This window comes from Nothobranchius furzeri, chromosome 16 (genome assembly GCF_043380555.1).
Source record: "Nothobranchius furzeri strain GRZ-AD chromosome 16, NfurGRZ-RIMD1, whole genome shotgun sequence".
Taxonomy (NCBI): Eukaryota; Metazoa; Chordata; class Actinopteri; order Cyprinodontiformes; family Nothobranchiidae; genus Nothobranchius; species Nothobranchius furzeri.
Genome location: NC_091756.1, coordinates 63,353,776 through 63,365,007, shown reverse-complemented (window position 1 = coordinate 63,365,007; position 11,232 = coordinate 63,353,776). Strand labels below are relative to the sequence as shown.

General features: G+C 39.0%; 1 long non-coding RNA gene across 1 annotated transcript; it reads left to right on the top strand.

The window, feature by feature from the left end:
• The first annotated feature begins 6,132 nt into the window (after window positions 1-6,132).
• On the top strand, window positions 6,133-8,818 carry LOC139063500 (uncharacterized). The gene is made up of 5 exons (XR_011516870.1): window positions 6,133-6,246; window positions 6,512-6,586; window positions 7,868-7,972; window positions 8,125-8,318; window positions 8,556-8,818. It is a non-coding gene; the product is annotated as an uncharacterized lncRNA (long non-coding RNA).
• The last annotated feature ends 2,414 nt before the right edge of the window (window positions 8,819-11,232 follow it).

The following is an 11,232-nucleotide window of genomic DNA, read 5'->3' as shown; positions in this document are numbered from 1 at the left end:
GACAGGGCAGTTGTCCGGGGCGGCATTTTTTCATGGCACAAAAGGGGCGCACAAGCGCTGAGTAAAAAAATAAAAAGAAAGAAATCTGCGCCGCACCGAGGTTTATATTCAATCTGTCATATCACAGAGTCTGGATTGGAAACAGCAAGTTGGCGCCCCCTGCAGCTGCAGGCGCTCCTGCTGACTGAGAGGGTTCAGGTGGGTGCACCGTGTGTGTATGAAGAAGAGGAAGGGGAGGGGTGCGGCAGGGGAATTCACCTCTGGGTATTTCCCAGGCCCCCACAATGCGGCTGGTGGTTTTAGCTTTTTCATGTTCATCTCTTCTGTTTGGCTCTTGACTCAATAAGTTTCCTTTAGTCAGGACTAAACAATTTGACCTGGGTGGGTAACCACAAAATGGTTTTGTTTTTCCTTTTTTTATTTGGCCATTTCACACAATTCAGAAAAACCTGAAAGAATGATAGGCCTGTGTTTATGATATTATGAATGAAACGTGTGTTAAATGGAAGAACATCAAGATGTGATTGACTTTAGCCATGTTAATACAGTTGATTCAGCCCCTACCCGCTCATTTCATTTGGGAAAGACCCAGAGGTGAATTCCCCCGCCGCGCCCCTCCCCTTCCTCTTCTTCATACACACACAGTGCACCTGAACCCTCTCAGTCAGCAGGAGCGCCTGCAGCTGCAGGGGGCGCCAACTTGTTGTTTCCAATCCAGACTCAGTGATATGACAGATAGAATAGAAAACCTCGGTGCGGCACAGATTTCTTTCTTTTTAATTTTTTTACTCAGCACTTGTGCGTCCCTTTTGTGTCATGAAAAAATGCCGCCCCGGACAACTTCCCTGTCTGTCCGTGCCTAACTTCTACTACTTCTCACGTAGTAGTTGGGAAAACTTCTCATAATTGATCAGTCACTGCGTAATTTGTACACATTACTGATTGAAAGAGCTTTAGTAACTGAGTTTAAGCCTGGGACGTAATTTTGGGGGGGGACGGGTGGGACATGTCCCCCCCACTTTTTCAAAAGGCAGTTTTGGTCCCCTGCACTTTTTTCCGTCCAAAAACAATGTTACGCTCCATTAAATGGATTTGGTTGAGCACTAGGACCGAAACGGAAACCGGTTTACTATTAGACCCGCCCAAAAGCTAATCTATTGGCTCTGCTGATACTTGCTAACGTATTATTGGCTGTTGCTGCTGTCACTCAAGTTGTAAACAGTCAGAACGTGCTCACGTTGTTTTGCTAGTTTGGAGCCGCTAGGGAACACCGGTACTGAGTCACATCGTCAACTAGACGCTGTGTAATATCAGAGCTCAGCTCAGCTTCCATTACATAACATTTGAATAAGTGTTCATTTGTGAGTCTTTGGTAGTTAGGCACAGCCAGGAGGCAGCATGTCAAGAAAACGAAAAGTGGATATAAGAGACTTCTTTCAAAGTCTAAACGTAAGTTGGACATGTGACACCCCTGCATTAAGCTCAGACTCACCTCCTCCTTCACAAACATACTCAAAACTAACTTTTACAAACTCATCTCCACATAACTGACTCCTCAGACACAATTTATTCGTATTATTATAATTATTATTATTTTTATTATTACTATTATCATAATTATTATTACTAGTAGTAGTAGTAGTAGAAGTGTAACTTCAAAACTTTCATCATTTAACTTTATTGTAAACTTATCTATTGCAATGCATATTTTCACATTAAAAAGCTCTGAAAAATGAACAGTATCATCATCGTCAACAGATTTTTTTAAGCTTAATGTCAAAGATGTACACTTTTCATTAGATTTATCTTATTTTTTCCTTTTATTTTTTGTGTGTTGAAATGCAACAACTGTTTAAACACTTTTAAGGGAAAAAACATATTTAATATGTTTTTATACACTCAAATGTTAGGGTGATGATCATGTGTAAAACATTAGTTCAGCATGTCCTCTAACACAGCAAATGAACAAACGGCCAGATCTCAGGAGGGACCGTTTATGTATAAATAATTTTTATACTTTTGACTAGGCCTGGGAAAGTAACACATTTTGCTGGACGATATTTTGTCCAACAAATTGTTGATGATAAACGATATCATTGTCAACATTATCTAGACCAAAATAACCACTAATATAATGTTAATATATCATAATAATGCAAGTACACCCTTTAAAATGCAACAAATGAACCTTCATTTAACATTGAAATGTCCAGAACCAGAACTTCTAAATGAATAAAAATAACAAACAAAAATTAAATAAAAAAGGAATCTAACTCCCTGTTAGAAAATGTTGAACCAAAAACAATAAAAAAAGACCCAAAACAATAAATGCAATGGCCTATCCATTGTCAACAGCCAAAACTGCACTTCAATAAGGATGGAAAAATTATTGAGATGGGCACGTGACGTGTCAAGGGGTCTTTACATAACACCCCCCACCCCAAATCCGCACAAGCCTGCTGTGTCCCCCCCACTTCTGAAATCAAAATTTCGTCCCTGGTTTAAGCAGTTATGCATGACATGTTATCTAACCGTTATCAAATAATACAGTGCAGGAGGTGTTTGATAAATTGTGTTTATTCCCAGGTTTCCTGAAGGCAACATGAAAAATGGGCCGTCTTCAGCCTCCAGCGGCCTGCTGTCACTCATGATTCCCCGCCCCTCTCTGTGTAGCCACGCCCACCAGGCCAAAACAGGGCCAAAAGTCTGTAACTGAAAAATACAGATCCGAAAGTGAAAAAAAAAAATCTGAAGCTGAAAGAAAAATCTGAACCTGAAGAAATTTTTTGTACATTAATTAAAAAGATCTGAATGTGACAAAAATGTAATCTGAGACTTAATGGATTTTTAAAAAACAATAATTTAAAAAAAAATTACTGAAAATTCTTTAGTAAAGTTTACTCAGAAAAATTCTAAATAAAAATACCATTGGGGTTTCAGTTCTTACAAATATTCCAAACGTTTGATTTTATTTTAAATCCAAGTCTTTCTTTTTCAAAGTTCACTCTAAAAATGTGACTTTTGCTTTCAGTTTACATATTTTCAATTTCAAATTTTTCTTTTAACTACACAAACATTATGGCCCTTATTTAAGCCCATAGGTCTTCAGACCTGGCATTTCCTGATCTACCTGGGAGGCCCCACTGGGTACGTACACGGCAAAATAGCAGCTCATGTCATCACTTTATAAGCCTCGTGATATCTAGTCATAGCAATCAAAGACTACCAGATTCAGTGACGTCAGCCTAAGGAGTCTGAACCAACCACACACACACACACACACACACACACACACACACACACATACACACACACACACACACACACACACACACACACACACACACATCGAACATCACATTCATTTCCAAACAACACATAGTTAGTCCTGATAGATTGTTAAGAATTTATAATTAAGAAATTAAAGATTCTTAAACGATCCCAACTCTCTCTCTTTCTTGTCTCAAAGTCAATACAGAGTGTTTAATTAAACTCCCTGATGATAAAAACAGCCCATCTTCTGATTATAACAAGTGATCTACTTACAGTATATTAAAATACAACTCTAGACAGTTACATCACTCTATATCTCAACACTGATGGTGCTTTCCAAAATAAAGGCCTTTTTAAATTGCCCATATATGACCAAACTTTCAGTGATTTCAAAATGCTCTAAAATGGAAAATTGCTGTTTCCACTGGGTCATTTCACTTTAGATCAACAGTATACAACCCCTCAGTGATACCATATCAATATCAAGTCATTCTGATGGTGCTTTCCAAAATAAAGGCCTTTTTAAATTGCCCATGTACGACCAAACTTTCAGAGATTTCAAAAAGCTCTAAAATGGAAAATTGCTGTTTCCACTGGGTCATTCCACTTTAGATCAACAGTATGCAACCCCTCAGTGATACCCTATCCATATCAAGTCATTCTGATGGTGCTTTCCAAAATAAAGGCCTTTTTAAATTGTCCAAAATTGACCTACCTTTAACGATTTCAAATGTTGTATATTGGCAGTTTAAAAAGGCCTTTATTTTTGAAAGCACCATCAGAATGACTTGATATTGATGTGGTATCACTGCAGGGTTGTATACTGTTGATCTAAAGTGGAATGACCCAGTGGAAACAGCAATTTTCAATTTTAGAGCATTTTGAAATTTTTAATTTAATTTTTAGATTTTTTTGAATTGCCTATACACGACCAAACGTTCAGTGATTTCAAAAAGCTCTAAAATGGAAAATTGCTGTTTCCACTGGGCCATTCCACTTTAGATCAACAGTATGCAACCCCTCAGTGATACCCTATCCATATCAAGTCATTCTGATGGTGCTTTCCAAAATAAAGGCCTTTTTAAATTGCCCATATATGACCAAACTTTCAGTGATTTCAAAATGCTCTAAAATGGAAACTTGCTGTTTCCACTGGGTCATTCCACTTTAGATCAACCGTATACAACCCCACAGTGATACCATATCAATATGAAATCATTCTGATGGTGCTTTCCAAAATAAAGGCCTTTTTAAAGGAGCATGGGGCAGGAATTGTCAAAAAACAAAAAGTACATGTTCATTCTTGAGAAGCTTATGGGTGATGAAGCATTTTAAACTAAAAAGAATGATGAAAACAGTTTATCATTCCATTTTGTTAATCAGGCTTTGTGCTGCAAAATGCAAAACATTCCTGATCCGAATTTCCCACGCTGTTTTACGGATATGACGTTAATTGACGCTTCAAGCGCGTTCTCGACAAGGTTCAAACCCGGAAAAACATTTGGAAGTTTGCTAGGTGGCGGTAATGCGTCTTTCACTACTAGCCACGTTAAAATCCCAAACAGAAGAGGAAGAACCCTAGCAAACGACCAAGCGCAACTCAAAGCCTACTAAAGAGTGGCACAAAGAAGAAGAAGGTTTTATCAGCGGCATCTCGAGAGTCAAAAAGAAAATATGATAAAAGTCGGTCAGGGACCCGAATATCTATTGGTTACGCTCTGGAAGAATGGAGGCTGCTTCAACTGGATTTGGGCCTGAAAAAGGATGCGGACATGGCTCATTTTCTAGTGACCAGGTAAGTGTTTGTCTCCTTATTTCTGCTGTAGGTTTCAGTAACGAGTAGGTAAACATTAGAGCTGTATCTGCACAATTTGAGAAAATAAAATAAAACTTATGGATTTAGATAATGCTGATTTAGGTAATCTAACAAATCTTTGTGCAGATGAACAAGAAACTTATCTAAGCTAACGGTGTTTAGCATATGGCTTCCTGATCAGTTTGAAAAAGCTAAAAGCAACCAAGGAGTAACTGGATCACTTCTACGTTTTGTGGACGACACGCCGCATGTGTTTGGAGATAAATGGATGTTCCGTTTATTCTGACGAGAAAAGTAAACAGAGCTTGATTTGATTATATGACGTCACCGCTCAGCCGGAGAGAGCTAGCGTGCGTTAGCATGTTAGCTGCGATCATGCTTCAGTTTGTAGAAGAGAACGGACATTTTCCAAACCAAAGATGAGTCTTTAGAATTATGTCATATTTGATCTACAGTCCAACCTCTAAGCAGGACTGTTACTTTAGTAGATAATGTTATTCGTGGGGTTTGTGTAACAGAACCCCATCGGAATATAGTTCCCTAGCGCTATTGCTGAGAATAAATAAAATTAGGATTCATAAGAATAAATAATAAGTCAGCCATAACAACACGTTTGACTAAAAGTAAAGTTGTGCAGAAGTTTGTGTTTATTTTTCTAAATTTGTCCAGTTGAATGTAGGTCAGAATAAAATATGTTTGTGAAAATGATAAATAATTTTTTTATAACTGACCTGCATTTTCATATTACTCATTGTGCCACAGGTAAAGAAGCTTAGCCGTTATTGATCTATGTAAACAGAAGGTGTAGAGTCTCAACCAACTTGTTGACATTTTTGTTTAAAAATGTGTTTTCCAGCTACCGGAAGAAGCAGGCTCCTGAAACTGCAATTCAGGGAGAACAGCAGCTAAAATGTGGCATCGATTATCTCCAACTGAACCCGTGACTGAGGGGTTAGTATCTTTTCTGTAAAACAAATATTCACGTTTTAGTGCTATGATATTTCATACATTAAAGTACATCTTGCATATCCACACTTGGTTCAGAACTAACATCACACCACCAAACACTTCTGACATTATCTTTACAGGGAAGATTTTCTAATGGCTGGTGTTGAGGCCTTAGCTGATGACCTAGATTTGGATCCTTTTGAAGAAAGGTAAATTTGTTCATGAGAAGTCTTGCCATATACGCAGGAAATTACTGCTCTGCAAAAAAGATAAAAACACAATAGATAAGCAAATATAGGTCATTATATATTTCTTTATGTTGTGAAGTGTCAATTCACAGCAGATTGTTGTTATTTGCAGAAATAATTAATGACAGATGTATTAGGCTCCACATTTATCTCTTTAGAATCAGTACCATTTCAGGTAAGTTCCAGTATTTATCTTTACGTACAACAAATATTGTGTTGTCTGTAGTTTCAAATCCATGGATCTAGCTACGGATGCAGTCCAAATTGATGAGGACCAAGCAAACAACTTACTCAACAGTGTGTGAGTTGCAATGTCTTCTTATCTAGGGGTGGGAAATATAAACGATATAAGGTAGAAATGATATAAAATTGGGTAATGATAGTTTTTGGCTATATCGCAATACGGCGATATTGTGATAACACATGACGTCACTAACCCCCAAATTCCACTACCTCCGCTCCGCTGCGCTCCGCTCCGACACGTACGCCAGAGCAAAATCGGTCCCGTTGTAGTCAATCAGAGCAATTCCACTACTGCGGCCGTGCTCCGGCAGTGCGGCGCCGTGCGCCGCCCTCTGTTCCGGCGTCCGGCAAAAATAGAATCAATCCTATTTTTGCCGGACGCCGGAGCACCTCCGCAGTAAATGGACAGAAATCACAACCGTCAAACAGGAAAAGGAGCAGGCACAATTTCCGTTTTTCACAATAAATCGATAAACAAAAGGCGTTTTTTGTTTCATATGCACAGGTTTAACAACTTTTAACAACTATCAATGGCGGCTGAAGTTTAAATGCACAAAAGTAAGCCATAAATACAGTTTCTACTATCAAAGTAGTCACACTTTGTTGATCCAAACACTGCTGATCTGTCAACACAAATGATGGGCAGATTAAACAGTTCATGCCAATGCTTCTCCCACACAACGGGTGTTTGGATCTAACTTCCGCGTTTATTGCTCGGACTGTATCGCAAGATCTCGAAAATCCCGCGCATGCTTGTTTGCCCACCTCAGGTCTCCGCACCGGAGCGGAGCCGTTGTAGAGCGGGTACCAGTAAAAATTGAATTCGGAAGCGAGCGGCTGCGGAAGGCGGGGGCAGACCGGAGCGGAGGTAGTGGAATTTGGGGGTTAGATGTGCACCCTGCTGACAATGGAACAACAGAATGGCGGTGACTGCAAGCATGGAGTGGGCGGAGGAGGAGGCCTATATGCCTCAAGTGGCATATATTTGCCACATGAGGATATGTAAAAGCATGTCAATTTGACATCTATAAACAGATGAAAAAATGTATCGCAATATATATCGTTACTGCACATGCTTCAGATTATATCGCAATATAGATTTGAGGCCATATTGCCCAGCCCTATTCTTATCTACACTCTTTTTTTAAACTCCAAAGTCTTAAAACAATATATTAATTCTACTTTATTTATTGTTTTCATAACAGAATAGAACTGTTATGAAAACTTTGTCAGGCTGATGAAGTTTGCAGCCGCAAACAAAACGTTGCAGGTAAATAAAACCCTTCTATGTTTTAAAAAGAACTAAAAGATGGAATTGTTGTTTTATCCTTGTTCACAGGCTGGGATCCTAAAGGGAATTTCCATCCTACTTGTGTGGCTGAAGGACATCTTCAACCAATTTTGGTACATTTGCCAGAAAGCACAACATTGTGATATGTTTAATGTAAGTATTGTGACATCTTTTGGACAATAAGACAACAATGCACATTGACATAATTACCTTTCTTTTGATAATAGTGCCAGCTCTCGTGTTTCTGTTGGTGAGCGCTTCTGTCACATGTAAAGTTTTCAAATAAAACTTATTTTTTCTGTTAGGACATGTGGGTGGGTGTGCTTCACCATGTCACAGGGAAGCATGAATGGACCCGTGGCAAATGTGACCATGGACCACTTGATGCAACGACCAGTGATAAAGAGCTCATGGTGCCATGATCTCCACCACACGAGGCTCTTCAACGAATCATGTTCAACAGACGCTGGTTGAAGGATGTCACCAATCTGACCTTTAGGTATATTAATAATTTTCATAAGCATAAAAGCTAAAGTGTCAATATCAAAGCTGACAATTTACATATAGAAATGACAATTGTGGGTGAAAAGGCAATCAAAAGTGTGATTCCTAATAATCTATAAAGTTGTAGCTTTTGTTTTTTTTTACAGGTCAACTTCAGAACTGGAGAGTTTCCAGAACTGCATTCTCATGTAATCTATGTATGATCTAATGCTGCTGTTCTCTCTCCATAAAGGCCCCAGCTACGTGAAGCATCAAAAGACAGGAATGACTTCTTTCATGCACACAGATTTATTAGAAATTAAGAAAAAATACTATGTACAAATGCAAATAACAGAACTTTTTTGTACATAAATAAAAATAAATATATTGCACAAACTGTTTGTTTATTTTTGGGTGAAAATGCTGTCTTCAGCTAAAGTTATTTTGAGGTATTGTGCTGTTTTGGAACTACTGTAGTTGTAGATAAACGGTTTGGATTTTTGGGTTAGGGTGCCCTCAGTCTGGAAGATGGTGTCCTGGCGTCTCTTGCCGAAACTCCAGGGTATCCAGCATCACCCCTGGAAGACGGGTCACTACTCTCTCGAGAATATAATCTCTCTCCTCCTGGCTCAGGTGTTGTAAAGCTGTCTAGGAATTAAAGAGCATATGTTTACATGACTAGATTCATATCTCCAGTGAGTGATGTTTTCGTTTTTGGCATCTATTATTTTATTTTATTTTTTTACACAAATGGCTACAACCAACCTGCATCTCAGCTATACTGGCAGCTCTCAGCTGTGCAAGCCGGTCTCGGTCCTCTTCTCTGAAAGCTGTTCGCTGCCTACCCCGGCGCCCTGGTCCTCTTGAAGGAGTTCTGGACCTCAACCTACTGCCCTCACCCCTTGAGCGTGTCCTTCCCCGACCCTCGGAGCGACCTTTTCCTCTCCCCTTTCCTTTAGCCCCTGGTCTCAAACTTTCCCACGACACATCAAAGTCTGTGGCAGGCTCGGGCACACTCCATCTGAACTGTCTTCCATCACTCCTTCCAATGTGAATTCCTGAAAATCAATGACAGTAATGGAAAAATGATTGTATTACCCTGTAGGTCTTGTTGATATTATGATTTTATTTTGATGCATTTTTTGAACTAAACATTGATATTTATGTTCTTATTTACATTGTTGTGATGCCTGTCCTGTAATGAAATTGGTTTCACAAATGATGTCAGTGACTTGAAATTGGATGTTCTTACATGATGTGTAAACAATAACATTACCTTATTAGTAAGCTTGGTGCAAAATAATAACTGTAATTTGTCTAAAAACATCAGAAATCACCTGCAGCCACAAAGCCTTATGCTGATAAAGTAGCATAAAGTTACTGTCTTGCTCCCAAAACTGACTTATGAATATTTCATAGGAAGGAGCACTTGCTTTACATCACGAGTGTCATGGCTAAATTAAAATGCTAATGTTGTCATGGAATTTTACAAATATTAGACTAAAGTAACAATGTTACTTACTTCATCGCTCGACATGGTGCCTTGTTCGAGCCTCGCTCTGGCCGTACATCACTGTAACTTTTTTTTTCTAGTGAAGAGTTTGTGCGCGCTCTCGTGCCGGGCTGCAGTTACTCACAGCGCCGAGTGCGTCGCTAATGAGTTTCGTTTCTTCATCCTGCCCCATGCTCCTTTAAATTGCCCATATACTGTCGTGATCCGCCCCAGCCTCCCTGACTGTGTCTCTCCTGCCCTGATTTGCCTAATTGTTCTCACCTGCCCCTGATTACTCTGCCCATCCGTTCCTGATTCCCTTGTGTATTTAAACCTCCCTCCTGGTTGTTGTCTTTGTCAGTTCATTGTCGTTGTCCATGTTCGTTCGTCCTGTTGCTCCCGTCCTACAATAAACAGCTTTTTATTTTTTACATCCGTCTGCCTGCTCATCTGCCTCCGGAACCCACCACCACACATGGTCTGCCACCTCCATCAGCAGAACATGACATATACGACCAAACTTTCAGTGATTTCAAAATGCTCTAAAATGGAACATTGCTGTTTCCAATGGGTCATTTCACTTTAGATCAACAGTATACAACCCCACAGTGATACCATATCAATATCAAGTCATTCTGATGGTGCTTTCCGAAATAAAGGCCTTTTTAAATTGCCCATTTACGACCCAACTTTCAGTGATTTCAAAAAGCTCTAAAATGGAAAATTGATGTTTCCACTGGGTCATTCCACTTTAGATCATTAGTATGCAACACCTCAGTGATACCCTATCCAAATCAAGTCATTCTGATGGTGCTTTCCAAAATAAAGGCCTTTTTAAATTGCCCATATACGACATTTGAAATAGCTAAAGGTAAGTCAATTGTGGACCATTTAAAAAGACCTTTATTTTGGAAAGCACCATCAGAATGACTTGATATGGATAGGGTATCACTGAGGGGTTGCATACTAATGATCTAAAGTGGAATGACCCAGTGGGAACAGCAATTTTTCATTTTAGAGCATTTTGAAATCACTGAAAGTTTGGTCGTGTATGGGCAATAAAAAAAAATCTAAAAATTAAATTAAAAATTTCAAAATCCTCTAAAATGGAAAATTGCTGTTTCCACTGGGTCATTCCACTTTAGATCATCCGTATTCAACCCCACAGTGATACTGTATCAATATCAAGTCATTCTGATGGTGCTTTCCAAAATAAAGGCCTTTTTAAATTGCCCATATACGACCAAACTTTCAGTGATTTCAAAATGCTCTAAAATGGAAAATTGCTGTTTCCACTGGGTCATTCCGCTTTAGATCAACAGTATACAACCCCACAGTGATACTATATCAATATATAGTCATTCTGATGGTGCTTTGCAAAATAAAGGCCTTTTTAAATGGTCCACAATTGACCTACCTTTATCGATTTCAAATGTTG